The sequence below is a fragment of the Manis javanica genome, chromosome X, assembly GCF_040802235.1.
Source record: "Manis javanica isolate MJ-LG chromosome X, MJ_LKY, whole genome shotgun sequence".
Taxonomy (NCBI): Eukaryota; Metazoa; Chordata; class Mammalia; order Pholidota; family Manidae; genus Manis; species Manis javanica.
In genome coordinates, this window is record NC_133174.1 from 132,386,840 (window position 1) to 132,404,132 (window position 17,293).

Genomic DNA, 17,293 nt, shown 5'->3' on the forward strand with positions numbered 1-17,293 from the left:
CTCTAATCCAGGCAGTGGACACTCTGATAAGGACACAGAATCCTGAGACCCAGAGCAGAACAGCAACTCTCCTTATGATGGTGCAAGACCTGAGCAGACCCCATTCTTGACAATTAGGAGCTTTGTACTGATTTCTAGGCATTCAGCAATATCGTTATGCTCTGCTCATATCGTTTTTTTTTTTACTTTATGTAAAGCATAACAGAACAAATAACCTCAGCTTCCCTTTCTGTTGAACTGTGTGGGGAAGACATGATGTGAATCAGACCTTGAAGGGCTGAGTCAGCCGGAGACTGAGAATTGTCTATTACCTGAGCCTTAGCTCTGCTCTCTACTCATCAGTTAGAAATAATGCCAAAATCCCTCTGCTGTGGCATTTAAAAATGGGCAGCAACAGGCAGATAAGTGCTTCCTCTAGTCTTCTGCTGTTCTAGTTAAGAATCAAGGGATGTAAAAGAGGCAGTAAGAGAGATGAGAATGAAATAAATGTTCAGCCATTCAGCATAGATGATCAGAGAGTTCTGACGATTTAGTCATGGAAAAGAATTTGCAAGCCCAACTGTGGAGGCCATTCAGCACAGATGATCAGAAAGAGCTCTGACGATTTAATCATGGAAAAGAACTTGCAAGCCCAACTGTGGAGGGGGGAACCACGAGGCATTTGGGGAATCCCAGCCTCAGCCAGTCCTTGTCAAGTGAGCCAGCATAATGCTACCTCTGGATTTTAGAGATGGAAACTAATGCCATAGGCCCCTTGATAAGCACAGAGATGGAGAGAGATGCAGTCTTTTGGTGTTTGTGTCAAGGTTCAGCTCCTCAGTTCATAGTACCAGCTCTCTGAAGCCTTCATGGCCACTGCAGCTGGCCATCCCGCTTCCCTAGAGATCAGGACCTCTGTGCAGGCACTGTGTGGGCAGCAGCGTGCTCAGTGGCTTGCAGTCCTATTTAATTCACACCACACTCTTCCCTAATATTTCTAGGAAACTGTCCCTCTGCTTCCTTGCATACCTGACAGCCAGCTCTAAATAGCTTCCATAAGCAGGAATCATTGCTCGTCCCACACTGCTCCTGTTTCTTTGCACATGAGGAGCAGTGAATCAAATGACTGGTTAGAGGGCAAGACTCGGACCCTGACACCCACTGGTACCTGCTCCCCCAGTGAGAGGCGAGAGCGAATGACACACTATGATACTTACTCATGCTCTCTACCTGCAGCTCTCATGCCTCTCTGAGCCAAGCTGGGATCCTCCAAGCAGCCGGGCTGCAGGCCCATCTATCCCTACATGCAGGGGCTGAGGTCTAGACTTGCTAGGAAGGAATAAGAAGCTTCTTTATCTCAGGTCAGCTAGTTCCATGATTAGAGCAGATACGCTGATTCCCTGACCTCAGTGCATATTCTCAGCTCAGATCACAGAAAAGGAAATGGTGTGCTTTCCTCTTACACCTGGTAGCTGGTCATTTTAGTTCATCTTACAGGAAGAAGAATAGAGATTTAAACAGCTCTATAACTTGCCTACTTGTTTCATATACTTTACCCTGTGTATTACTTTCTGTAGCCTTATTTATTAAATGTAAGCTCCTGAAGGCAGGAACTGTATCATTGTTTTCTGATCAAGGCAAGGTACAGGGTCAAGATTGCTCAGTAATATAGGCAGGTTATTTAAGTGTACAAATGCATTAATTTTTAAAAAATGGGAAGAAACTTCTTATGAGGTGGGTACTATAAAGGACAGTTTCATTTAATAACACATTTGATTTTCAATGCTGTTAGAGAGGTATTATCATTCCACTGTAAAGGCAAGAAAATAGAGAAACAAGCAAAATGCTGAACTTCGCACAACTAGAATGTGGCCAGGCTGGGACCTGAACACAGCCTTATCTAACTCAGAGTCATGTTGCATCCACCCACATTTGCTCACAACAGGTTGGAGGATTTCCTAATGACCTTTCTAATCAAGAAGGAGGCCAAGTTCTCCCATCCTTGCCTTGCAACACCACTCAATGGGGAATAATAACGGCAAAAGATCTGATCCTGAGGGCCCCACGATGCCTAGCACAGCATTTGGCAAAGAGAGGGTATTTAATAAATTGTTGTAAGTTAAAACAATAGTGACAAACTCTACAAAAAGAAAAAGAGTATACCTCCATATAATTCATAAAATACTGAGGTACATTTTAATGGAGAGGATTTATTGTTCTTAGGACCAAAAAGAAGTATTTTTGAAACATAAAAAAACCCTAAACTTATCTGATTTCTGGTTTTCTCCCCACTGTGTTTGCTACTGTAATTGCTGTGGCCGGCAGAGTCTTCATCTATACAATGATTATATTAACAATACCTGGCTCATCTTAGGGTTATAAGGTGAATGAAAGAGACAAAATTATTCTCGGGTATACATCTATCATAGCACTTACGGTACCGTACTGTCATTATTTGTTTTTGTGTCTGCCTCCCACACTACACTGAAATCCTTCATGGAAAAAACAGTTTTATTCTACTTTGTGTTCTTAGTGTCTCTCAATGTAAGAATCATTAAAGGAATGAATGGTATAATTAATTCATAAAATAATGAACACTGTTCGTATAGAAGGGCATCATGACATAATACATTTAAGTGCATATATAAGTATATAGAGTTATACATGCTTATAAACTATATGTCACTACATATGTATATAACTAGATTAACCATAAATAACTATATACATAAAACAAAGTGATGGAAATGTTCCCAAACTGAGTAAATTTTAATTTAAAAATTTACTTTTAATTACTTTTTTAATTGTCAACTTCTGTGCCCCCACACTACCCTTCATCATCAGTGGAATTGGTGATGTTTGCACAGATCAGCAAATTTATTGAAAAAATTAAATTGTACACTTAACATGAATAAATTTGATGGTGTGTAAATTATACCTCAATCAACCTTTTTATTTTCTTACAGTAGCTCTGTTTAATTTGAGATGAAATAGTTTTTGTTTTTCTTTGTTTTTGTCTGGTAGTTTGTTTCAGTAGACCTGCCACTTCAGACTTAATCCAACATTTGAATTCCCTAAGGATGCTTTTTCCTGCCCCAATGTATGGGGCCTGCCACAGTATGTGTTTTTTTTTCAAGGTTTTTATCTAGTTCACATATCCTTGTGGCATTAGGGATGTGGCATCACGGGACATAGGTCCCATGAACTGCAGGCTGTTGTCTGAGCCTTTGATGGGTCCCAGTTCCTGTAGGTGGCTGCACCTCCCTGCAGTATTCTGTCCTCTGCATAGACACTTGGAGCTGAAGTCTCTGACCCCGCCATGGCCTCTGACCACAAGATCTCTGCATTGGATGGCTTCTTTTTATCGATCCCAGACTAAGCTTGGTTCGCCAGTTACCTCAATCATTAAGGGCCTGAGAAATCTTGGCTACTTTCTCTGTCTCTCAGGAATGCATGGGGTGTTGGTTGGTTGAGTCTGCCACTCAGTCCAGATCCAGGACATGTTGCTCAGGCAATTCTAACCTCACACCTATGAGGCACCTTGTACGCATCCGTCACGCTAATAATTCAGAGGCATCTTTAGGATGCTTTCAACTTCCCCAGGCTGCTCTCTGAAGTGCTGTGTATGGGGAATTGTACCACACTCTTTTTCCTTTGCAGTGTCCGCACAGAGGAAGAAGCTAAGATACCCTCATATGACCACTGTGCCCTATTGGGGAACCAAAATCTGAAAACTGGCTCTCTTTGCTTTCATGCTGTAATAATCTTAATCCACTACGACCACCACCTCTACCTCCTTTCAGGCAATGGCAATGGGTGACTCCAGTGGAGGCTCAGGCTGAACACAAGGAAGAATTGGGGGGGTGGGGGTAAGCACATGAACACATTTGAAAAAGATTATCTGCTTTACCTGAGATTGTTATTTTTTAATATCTGTCCTCTTCTAGATCATAAATGACAAAAATTATGGAGGATATATTCAATTAAATTGGAATGCAAACTGACTTTCAGGTCTCAACCCATTTGAGTATCAGACTCAAATCATTAATTTCAAAGAGAAACGTTGGCTAAAAGGGATTAGAGTTAACACATCAGAGTTGATAAACTACATATGCATATCACCTGAAGGCAACACCTGGCAGGGACATTTTTTCAATGCTATAAACCCCTATCCCTTATATATGATTGACAGATTGATGATGATGGATCAAAGTAGCCAATTTCAATTTATAGCTAAACATATCCAAATAATGGGATCATTGACATTAGAGTAGGCAAGCATACATGCTAACAGAAAATCTTCAGATGTCTCAAAGACAAACCCATTATTTGAAAAGACAGTGCTGTGCCATATCTACATCAGATTAGTTGATTCCAAAGATCTCTTTTTATCTAATCCATGGCCTGGGGAAAAGAGTTTTTGGTGATACTGCAAACTTTGTTCTAACTATTCAAGATAGGCTGACAGCTAATAAAACTCACAAGTACAGAATAAAGGAAACTTTACTTGATACCAGACAAACCCCAGCTACCGTTATCTCTACCTTTTCATAGACTGTGCAAATTCCTTGATCAGAGCTCCTCAAAGAGTTCTGAGTTATTTTATCCCATGAACATTCTAGATGGCCCCTAACCTATGGAGCCATCATCTCTACTCATGAGTAGTTGTATCTATTAATGGCATGGTGTTATACACGGGTTTTATCAGCTACTTGTGCTATGGAGTGAAAGTAGTTTGGAAGCACTGATGTAGATCCACAATAGCAAAGGGGTTTCCTCTCATGAAGCAAGCCCTATCTATTGGTAGTAGCTGTCTGGAGCATCCTATAAAGAGAAGTTCTGGCACAAAAGCCACTGTCAGCGTAGGGAGTGCTGTACTTAATTACTGATACTTACTCTGTGTCTGGGTGAGAACCTACAGCAAACTTAAGAACACTGGCCCTATAAAGTACTCATTAACAGAAAATGGTTATGGTTACGTGTGTTTTCAGTTCCATGTAGGTAACTGCAGTCTGGGTCTATTATCCTGGCCTAAGGTGTTCAGGCCCTTTTGTTTTACTTTAGTGCTCTAAAGCATGTCCTGTCAGCCCCTCATTTATGCCAGATTTGGTATTCAGAAAGAATCTACTGGCTTAGACCATTATGGTTAGAATAAAGGCGAAATTAGTCAATGTCAGATTTGAAGGTCTCATGTAATTGCTCTGTAATAGATTCTACACTTTAGTGGTCTCTATGTATTTTGAAAATAGTCTTAATGTGTTTTTTTTGTTGTTCTCCTGTCCTACCATCATCAGATGTCCTATAATTAAATGCTCACTTCTATTACTAGCCATGCCTCATAACTCATACTAGATAAGAATAAATCTCAAAGACATTCTCCTAAAAAAAAAGACATTTCCCTCTACTATTTTCTACCTAGACATTTGCACAAATAAAAGTTGAGAAGGGGAAACACTACTTAAAAGGCTAAAAACCACCTATTTTAAGGATCAAGTTAAAGACAGGAAATATTTTTATCATGTTATAGTTTCAAGTATCATCTAATTGCTGCACTTATTTCAGTGTAAAGGAACAAATGAAAAATAAAAAAATATTTCAAATGATAAAAAGCAATTATTTCCACTTCAATATTTAAACCATGCTTTACAAAGGCACAGTATTAAGTATAATGTTTTAATAAGAGCAATTTTCATAATTATACCTCAACTTCATATCCCCATTTTAATTAGAAACTTCTGCTCTTCTGCAAGATTTCTACAAAGTCAGTTACAACTGTGTTACCAGCTTCTTTACCAGTATAACCAACCTTCAGAAAAACTCAGTCTTCAAAAAGTCCCAGAATATTTGAATGCTCTAAATTACATTTTCTCCTAATTGAGAGAATAAATGCTACTACCCGAGGAGAACTACCGTACAATTCAGTTAATATCAATGTGCATATTTGCTTTCCATTCTAAGATCACCAAATTTTTCAGTTCCCACTTAGTGACACTACAATGCACTTTCTTTTAATGATGATGGCCAGCTGAGGAATAACTATAAATTAAAGCAGAATACTGTAAAAGAATGTAAAACCACCACTAAAAACCTGAATTTGGAAGGACCTTTAATTCAACAGGATTTTTTTCATATTCTCTTAATATGGTCTATGCTGCCTCTTGTTTTGACCATCACAGTTGATTCCTCATTTCACTATCCTCAAGAGGAACACCCAGGGAGTCAGGGATCTAGCTTCTGTGAGTTTCATCTTTAACTGTTAATTCCCTTGATAGCTTCCTGAGAAGATTAGTTTAACCATCAATGACACAGCATATTTTAATCCCTATGCATTTAAATTCTCTCTGGAAAACAGCAATTCCTCTTCAAGGACAATTAGAGTTCCACGGCCTTAAGAGCTTCAGCCAGGCTCTATTTGCATTCATAGAACACTCAGTTTCTGGAATTCTCATTTCTAAAATTACATTTTAAGACAGAAGCAAACAGCTCTTTTCTTACCCAGTGATGGCTAGGACCAATAACTTGTATAGAAAACTACTGCAAATTAGTCAGTGGTTTAAGCATTTTACATGGCTATTAAAGGATACAGTTAGACTGCAAGCCTAAACAGAGCAGCTGAATTTCTGTGGACTTGTAGAAAGGTGGAATGTGCTTTTGGATTTCTCTATGTGCAAGTTATCCAACACCTATCAGATTGTCCTGGAATGCTCCAAAGCCCCTTCTTGCTTACCACAATGTTCTACCCATACCTCCTGATTAAGCCCAGAATTCTAAAGGATGATCTTCCCCTTCATCTCAGTGTCAAACTTTTTGGAGCTAGGTTTTGGAAAGAAAACAATAAAGACTGTATTCATTCATATTACAAAATGAACAGTTGACATCTTTCTATTAGCCTCATTCACTAATCCGACAAATGTTCTACTGAATGCCCGCTATGTACCAGGAGTTGGGCTTGGCAATAGAGATACAACAGAGAACAAAAATAGACACAGTTCCCAACATTATGCCTTAAAAGCTAATAGGGAGAAAGTGATATTAATAAAATAATTACAAAGAGAAGGGCAGGACCTGATGTCAGGAGTAGATTAGATCTTGTCTTGGAACTCAGAGCAGGTGAATTCTAAAAATGTAATGATTGGGCTGATATCTAAAGAACAAATATGGAGTGGGTAGGGGAGTAAGACTGTTCCAGATAAAAGAGTGTAAGCAGAAATCCTGGGGAAGCATAGCTAAAAATGAGGCTAGAGACATAACTGGAAGCCATAGGATTCAGGTATTTGTAGATCATGATTTATTTTTTACTTCTAGCCAAAGAAAAATGTGAAGCTATTTAACTGTAGAATGTGTGGATGATGATGGGATATGACTAGATTTGCATTCTGAAAATATAGGTGCTACTGCAGCATGGAAAGAAATTAGAGTATATAGTAGTTAGGAAGCTACTGCAATACTACACGTGAGAAATGATGCTGATGGCATGGACTCGACTGTTAAGATAAAGCGTTTTGGAAAAATCTATGTAGAGACTTTAAATAGGCCACTAAAACATGGTCTCGGCATTCAGAGACATCTGGACTAGAGAGATGATTCATCTCATTTGGGACAGTTACACTTTTTAAAAGGATGTTTGTTAATTTACACCAGCAGTGAAAGAAAAAATATATTTGTATGGAAGATTCCTACCCAGTGATTCTTAAATCCCACCACTGCCTACCTACCTTGTCTCTCTCCCTTGGCATGAGTAATATTATGAAAATATCTCTTTGATTGTAACAAATCATCAAGTGAAGAACAATGATACTGTGAACTTACAGGTTCTCTCTTTTCTACGGCTCTCCCAGGAATCATGAATTCAAGTCTGACAAAGCAAATTCTGGAACAAAAATAAAAATACAAAGCATGAATTACATGAAAGTACACAGCCTCCATTAAATAGGCTAACACAAGAACAAAAGAACTGAAAACTATTTCCAAAGAATTCTGGAAATTATTTATTAATGACAATGCCCAAATGTCTTTCAAAAACTGATTGTAGTTTTCAAAGATACACATAATACCACACAGGAGGATCAAAAATAAAGGTACAACAAAATCAATTAAATGGAAGCAATGACCTTGATAGTATTAGTCATATGAAATGATTAAATAACATAATTGGACTCTGATTTCAGCACTGTGCATTTCTTATCAGTTAAAGATGAAAAAGGAGAAATGTTAACTTATATCACTTATATATATTGAACATTTGGGACATATCATCTGATAATGGGATAAATTGGAAAGTTGAGACTTTCTGGAATATCTGGAATGTAAGGTTCTCTTTGCTGCTTGACAAAAGACAACATACCTATTTTCTTTGGAAATACATTTCCTTGTATTAAATTCAAGAAGGCATGAATTGTGTCTCTAGAATTTGACAGTTTGGCATACAAGAAACATAACTGACTGGCAAAATGCTTGTGATCCTCTGTACTCTGTGCAGCATCGCCAATAGCTGTTCAGAGATGCATTTTCTCCTCTTGTGTAGACATTCAGCCATTATCTAATTTCATAATGAAGCAGTTTTAATACGCTTTGGCTCACAAGCATAGGAACAGAGGGCAGCACTGGAGCTGAGGACCAGATTCTCCTACATCTCTTCCCTTCACACGTGAGCTGCTCTTCCCTCCAACTCAAACAATTACTAATCTATTTTTTTAGCTTAGTTCATAAATGCCTAAGTTTTTAAGTTATAAGGAAGTGCCCTGAAACACATTTCTAATAATAAGCTACTTCAAATGTATTTTTATTCAGAGGACTAAATTAATATGCTCTGCTTTATAAATATGCAGGAGCAATGGTACATCACTATGAATTTTGTTTGTAAATAAACCTCTTCTAAATCCTTAAGTGTCTTTCATATCATATTTTATTTTAACTGCAATATAAAAGAGGAGCTGCAGGATTTTTTTTGTTTCCAAGAGATCTGCTTTATGTTATGGTGCAAATTACATATCAGTTTGATGATATCCCACAAATCTGATGACATTTTCTTGAGACTGAGGGAGAGAAAGGCTAATAAATAATTTACAGGAAACTTTGTTATATGAACACAAAATCCTGAATTACCAAGCCAAGTGTTATGTTGCTATGACTTTTTAGGGGTGTTTCTGTAGCCTTTCCCTTGAAGGGATGATTAGTTACCTCTTTAGGACCCTGTATCCGAGAAACAGCATTGACTTTATGGAGCAGAATATTCCCAAGTAAATCATCTCTCTTGGAATTCATAGTTGAGATGTCAGACAGAGAGAGACACCTACAAAGCTAGTTTTTGATAAGGTAATATAATAATGATAGATTTCATTTGTATGGAACTTCAGGATTTTGCAAAACATTTTTACACAGTATACTCTTGAATAACATTCTGATAACTAATACGTAAGATACCAATTCAAGAAAATAATTGAAAGAGATATAAAATATAGGTGTTTTAAACCCTCCTATCTTTTTTCTATCTATCTTCTGTTTGTCTGCTCATTACTTTTGGCCTTAAGTGTTCAAGAGCAGCTCTTCCTGTTATTCCCATGAGTCCCTTGGCTGGAGCTGTTTAGCACGCTGTAAGGAACCATGTGGGCCTCCCTCATGTTTCCACCCTGGGTCATTTTTAAGGAAGCAAATGGTCCTCAGTCAAGACATACCAATTATAAATTCCTTGCTGAGAGATGACATGGATTATTTTTTTAAGATTTAATTCAACAACACATGTATAGAATTTGTCGCTATGTGAGCCTTGTACAAGGGTTCTAGATATGGCTAGTGCATAACCTCTGCTTTTAAGGAGCTTGCAGTTTTGTGGAGTTGAAGGAATGTACACCATTAAAAGCAAAGCAAGAGAGAGGGAAATAATTGCTCTATTAGAAGTTGTGGAAATATTAATCAGGGTACAGAGGAAAGAACAAGACTTATAAAAGATTTCACAAATGAGCCACTGTTTCATCTTGGTCTCAAATATTACTAGATTCTATAAAGAAATACATAAAGACAGAAGAAATGTACCTTTCAGAGCAGGGTGTTAGGGAAATCCCAAAGAGGTGATCATGGCTGATCAAAATATCCTTTTGAAAATATCAAATATAATATGAATACAGCACTCTCTTCAGAAATAATGTCTGTCAGAAACATAATTTCCCAAAGTAGCATCTTCAAAGCTATGTATAATACTTTTATAATGATTCAAAAAGATAATCTTCAGACCTTTAAACAAACATGTAATATAAATTTCCCTTTGTTTATCTCAACTCATATTACATGAAATCAGCCATCAGCTGTCTTTTCGGGACTCCCTTTAGTAAGTCAAAATGCATGACAGATGAGTGTTCATGCGAATATCTGCAAGCATCCCATCTTGTGGCATTTCTGGGTTGACCAAATTTGAGAGACAAATACTTGGAGTTTGCTTGGAACCCCATGTTTTCAAAATGCAAAAGTCTTACAATCACATTTCCCTATGCCTGTTACTGGATAGAACATGGCCTGAAGTAGAGATCTTGTTCTACTCAAACAAAGCTGAATTGAATGTTGCTTCAGTAGTAAACAGATGGATTTTACCTATAGTAGAAACAGCCAAAGCATTAGCCTTCTGTTGATTATATCTCTGGGGCTACATAATAAAGTTTGCTCATACTTAAAAACATGCACTACCATTCATGGAGCAGATCTGAAATTGTACAAAATGAAAGACGTGGTTCTACAACTTTTATATTTGGAGAAATGGGAGACTGAGCAGGTTCATACACTTGTTTATCAAATACTATCTCCAGCTTTAACCTATGCAAACATGTTTATTTTAATACATTTATGAATGTTATCTGAGATTGACTTACTCTGGGGAATAATGTATTTTTCATTAACTTCTAAAAAATAGAAGCCACAACATGACAACTACTAAGTTTCACCAACAAAGTCATTCAGTAATGGAAAAAATACTGAGTTGCTTGTTAACACCACAGAGTCAAAGCAATGTTAGCTGTTTCACTGTTAAACTACTTGTAAGATGGGTTTGTGTATACAACACTTTCTTTACTCCTGAATAAATGTTGTTTAATTATTCAAACACCAAAAAAAAAAATCCATAGATTTCAGTCACTAGAGTCACACTCTTGCCTACTCTATGTGTCCCCACAGCACATAGCATATAGTCAGGAATGTAATAAATACCTATAAATGTTGATTGAACTTAGTTTTACAGAAATTATAACACTGCTGCTAGAATTTTTTCTATATTTAGTTTTTAGTATATATGACAGTATCTAATCTTTGGTTGAATCTACATTGTAAAGACATCATCACAATATCTAGGTGATCAAGTATTTACACACCCAAGAAATCCATTTTATCATGTCAATAATATATGTGCTCTGATATTCACATATAAAATACATTGAATAAAAATTAAAATATTAAATATGATTTCAAGACTATATTTAGGTATTTAAGATACCATAAATTTCCTCAGGAACTGAGGAAGAATGCTATGTTAGTTTCATATTGTTGCATAATAAACTACCACACACTCAGACACTTAAAACAACTTTTGTTTATTACTTCAAATAATAACGACTTATCTGATTAGGATGTCATAAGGCTAAAATCAAGGCTCCAGCCAGACTGGGCTCTTATCTGAAAGCTCTGGGGGAGAAATAGCTTCCAAGCCCACTGAGATTCTTGGCAAAATCAGTTTCTTGTGGTTGTCAGGTTGATGCCCCCTTTTCTTGCTCTTTGTCACCTAGGGGCTTGTCTTAAAGGCTGTCCACATTCCTTGGCATGTGATCCACCCCCCATCTTCAAGCCAGCAACAGTGACTTGAATCCTTATGTGTCTTACTTCTCACTTCCTCTTCTACACAAGCTGAAGACAATTCTCTGATTTTATAAGGCAGTTGTGATTAGGTTTGACCCACCCAGATAATATTTCTGTGTTGATCAGGAAGACCCAACTACCAATCCAAAATGAGGATTCCCACCATGGAGGACAATAAAGATCATAACAATGCCCACCACCAGAAGTGGGAGCCCACAGACCTCAGCCTGCTGCACTTTCTACAGACTCAGAGTCACCAAGAACTCAACACACAAGGCACTGTTGGGAACCAGGCTTCCCTCACGCACAGAAGAGAAGCAGCACAGTCAGCACTGGTAGTGTGTGCTGGTCTCCCATGGCCAGCGGGTCCCTCTCAATAGCTAGCCATGGGCAACGGACAGGACCCACTCTTCTTGCACTGCAGGCAAGACCCTATTCCCTCCCCGCAGGGGCTACTCATACTCGTGGGGCTGGCCAAGTGCCCTATGAAGGTCATGCTGAAGCAATACAAGGAAGCTCACCAGGGGAAAGGTTTCTCCTAATAAGGAAGTAGAACCTGGGGCCAACAGACAGCTTTGGCACCCAGCTTCCCTTTAGGGAAATGTTCTAGACCCAGGGCCCTGATTGGGCAATCGTGAAAAGCGGTAGCAGGGTGGGTGATGGCTGTTACCCCAACACGCTATCTTAAGGCCAACTGATTTGGACACTTAATTACATCTGAAAAATCCCTTGATAGCAGTACCTAGATTAAAATTTGATTGAATAACTGGAACCAGGTGAATGACAGGAACAACAGACCAGGAATCTTCAGGGCCATCAAAGAATTTTGCCAAGCACAGATGAGCTTCACAAAATGAGGTCAGCATCTAAGAGGAGAGTCGGCAATCAAAAAATAATAGGGTCTCAATACAGAAGAGAACAGAAGGGAAGGAAAGTCGTCATGAAAGCCACAATGGCGCCTTAGAGAGCAACAGGTCCAGCCTAGGCCAGGACTACAGGGATTGGTAGGGGAAAGAAAGCCTGGTGAGGGGAAAAAAAGCAAAAAAAGCTCACAAGTTCATATGTTTGAATGTCTGAAAAAAATAGTGCTGTTGTGTACTTATTTTAATATATTCATAATATTAATTTTAATATTATTAGGTATGCCAGATCTATACATCTGACATACTTAGTAATATTAAAATTAAATTGATTTAAGCCAATAAAAATGTGGATATTTAATGCTGGGACATAACAAATATTGTACAAGAAAGATTAAAATTGTAGCAACTTCTGTGGCTCAGTTGTGGACAATATTTACATAGACCTAACAAATGCAACCACTGAATATTACTCTTACCAAAACTGAAATCGAATTATCTTGATAAAATTGGAAGAAAGATTGAGTAAGAGAACTAAATCCTCATTAGTATAAAAAAAGTCAAAAGGTAATATTTGCAAGTTAAAAATACAAACATGGCAATCCAAAACATAATTCAGAACTGTGGAAGAAATACAGGAATCAAAAGATAATAAAGGAGAAAGTGATTGCTTTGAAGGGGTGGTTCAAGGGACTTTTTTTTCTGCTCTAGGCTCTTTAGTGATTTTTGAAGCTCTATGACTATGATTTACATCAGTACATATTAAACTAATTACAAACACATAATTTTTACATGTGCACTTCGGTCAATGAGGATTCATGAAATGATATTCTAAACTTCAGGAAATTAATCTCAAACTACCTTCCAAAGTGCTACTGCTAAATGTTAATAATTTATACAAAGATATATGCCTAGTTGAAGACTCTGCAACATCATTTGCCTTAGTTAAGGTAATACATTAAAAACTGGCTAATATCTAACTTTACTAATTTTTCTGGAAGTAGCATTAACTAATAAATGCATATATGACTTCAGACAGGACCCTCTGAAGCTAGCAAATAGTATTTTGCTGATCTCAGATTCATGATAATCTTCTGTCAAGCTCAAAAACACCATTTTGCTAATATATCCTAATGATGATACCACTGAAAGTCAATTAACAAGTCTTTATTTTGGGAGAAGAGCAGTCAACACAGGCACCGTCCACTAATATGCTAATGGTTGGCAGCCAGTTGCCAGAACCTATTTCCAGTACATACTTTCTTAAACTTCCCTTTCTCAGCAAGGAGGGAGCAGTTTAATTTTGTACTCTAGTACTTCAATTGTCTCCCTGTCAACCAACTGTAAAACTTCAGGAGATACTTTCAAGAGGTCAGTAAGTTCAAGTGAGATGAAGAGCGTGGGAAGAATCGCCAGTGTTGGAATATGAACACGGTTAAGGTGACTAGGAGCTGGGCAAGAGCTTCCTACAATTGGTGTTGAGACTGTTACTTGTGCAAGATTTCTGGACACCATTTACTGCAATATCCTAATAATACACACACTAAAAGTCAATTAACAAGCATTTATAGAGAATGGAGCAATCACTGAGACAGATTCTCACATTACCAGAAACACAGGCACCTTATTGTATTTTATTTTTAATCTTAATATTTTTTCTTTTCCTGACTTATTCTGAATTTAGAGCATTATTATTCTCTTGCACCTTATGTACAATCACAATCTTATGTATAATCATTAACTCAAGTCAGCGGTAAATATTATTATACAAGAAGATATTAAAATTCAAATTACCTCTCTTTACTGACCAGAAACTCAGATACTGTATATGTACAATATATTCACAGATTAATTATCAAAAAGTAATAATTTTGCATCTAAATGAAACTCTCAAGCATTTGCATACCTCAGGATGATTTTCAAACATCTAGGAGTCAATAAGAGTTTGTTTTATAACCAGCAGAATAAATTTTTAATTTTCTGTTGGAAGTCCATCGGAAAGGAAAATTCGCCTAACATAAATTCATTTTACAAAAAACTTGGCTGGAGCATATTCCCTCCACTTAGGAAAAGATATGTAACACCAGAGAGAAATCACCATATTCTAGGTCTATTTTGATCTCTAACTTTCATATCTAATACTTGGCTTAGCTAGTATGTTCTATAAAAGATGCACAAGCTATTGATTTTACATTTTGTTTGAGATTGTTCTATCTCCTTAAAAATTTAAGTGGACCAATTCTTATTGTCAGCAAATATGAACATCCTGCAAGCAGATGTCCCATCTTTCATAATTCTTTTTGAAATGTCCTGAGGAATCATAATGGAAATGTCCTTTAAATATATTTTGTTAAAAGTATAGATAAAACCGAGTAATAACATTGTGTGGAGTCTTTGAATGCCAAGAATACATACATAATTTAATGAACAAAAAGGAAAAAGGGCATGGATTTTGGAGTGACATCCAATGTTAGAAGGTATTTTTCACACACTCAGTCACAAAAATGATCGCCCTTTTGACCTAAGAGAATTTTTCTTTAAAGCAGTACAATGCATATACATTCTAGTTAAGCTTATAGATATAAAATCACTTGAATTTTTAGCATCTTCCACTTGAATACTGTTTTTCTCTCTGACTTTATTTTCAAATTATGCATGCTGTGCCAGAAAGGTAAAGAAATAATTTTGTCCACTAGTCATAAAATATTGTTTTCATGTTATCAAACTGTGTTATCACATGTACTGTTTGACAGGTTTATTAATCCCTCCTTTGCTAATTCTCACAATGCCTCTGTAAGGACGATGCATTAGACAGAATTTTATTTTCTCTTTGTAACTAGAGAAACTGAGACACATAAAATTAAAGCATTTTGTTTCAGCCTTATAAAATATTCCCAGAACAGTGGTGATTCAAATTTGAATCATCCTGACTCTTGCTTATTATGAAGGATTAAGATTTCCTCACTTTCTGATGCAGGTAGGACATAGTTTTTAGTAGACAGATTCTCTGTTTTCTAGCTTGGGAAATGTGCCAACTTATGGCAAAAATCATCATCCTTTTATGTCAGGGTTCTGTCCCATAATGAAAATTTTACAATGAAATGTGGCTGAAAAATTACATGGGTGAAGTTGGTTTCAATGGCTTCCATGAAAGACAATTCATTTCTCTCTCTTGTCCACATTAAAAGTCAAATCAGGGCCCCCTAACACATTGCAGGTTGTCTTCACAAAGTTGAGTGACACTAATACTCAGCTTCATATTGAGTCTATCATTTGGTTTTCTGTCAAAAGCTCTCCACAGGCCTTTGTTCACTTACTTGACAATTTCTATCAGAAATTTTACATATTATGCCACAAATGGACCTTTGCTGCTTTTTATATTAATAATTTTCTAGATCGGTGTGCCTCTAAATATCTTTGTCCAAGAAAACAGATCAGTGTTTTTTGTCCTGTTTATAGATCGCCTGACACTTAAAGAATGTAAGCAAAACAGATACAAACAAAAATTGCCAAAAGACATGATCTCTACTACTCTGAACATTTGTTTGCACAAACATTGATCTGTTATTAGTCAAAGTTCACTAAAATATGCATCAAAGGCATTAGAAGAGTTACTGAGAATTTATAGTTCATCATAGGCCTCTGCATTTGCATAGACTTGAATTAATTTGTAAGGAAAGTCCCATACTATGCTTTTTAAAATAGTTTTTGAGATAAAATGACTTTTCCATCCTTCAACTGGTTTTTTTTGTTTCTTTTAACGTTTCTCTATCATGTCCAATGCTTTTAATTTAATAATTTTCCCCACAATTTTCCTTTCCAAAAAAAAGTTTCAATATCCTATTTGAAACTTAATAAAAATAACTTATCATGTGAAAGGAATGACTGACTCCATTGTTTTTAATAGTGGCATCATCAAATCATTGAATCCCAGGTTTGGAGGACCTTGCCTATCTATAAATGATTCAGCAGATCTGAGGTGGGGATGGAAATCTATTTTTAGAGGTACATTTAAGTGTTTCTGTTGCAGCTGGTTCTCTAGAACAAATCTCAGTAAGGAAACTTACAACTCCTGAATTTTTATGACAGTAATAGACTATAGTCAAAATTAGACCATGTCTGAAAGCCATACTAGTTAAAATTCTATATTCTTCTGTACCATTTAATCATTCATTTCAATTTTCCAAACACTGTTTATCTTATATGCCACGGGTTGACCAGATGGTGTCCAGAAGTCTGTATTCCTTCAAAAATAAAATTTGGTGACTTGCATTCTTCTTCAAAATGTTTTCTTTCAATGTCCAAAAGTTAATATCTAAAATAATGTAATAGACATTTGTTAAATTTTTCAATGCTGAGCTTGCTTTCTTTACATTTAACCAATTTGGTGCACAGCTATTATAAATACATTTTTTATACATGATGTACATGGTATATAGGCCTTGTTGCTCAATGGTTCATGATGTAAGAACAAAGGTCATACTGTGTGAAAATTTTTTTAATTAACCTTACATGGTAAACAAAATCTATTCTTCAACTCCCAAGGCAGTAGCACAAGTTTATCTAATCCATATAACTGTCAGAATTTTACTACATGAATTCTTAATAAGGACTTCCAA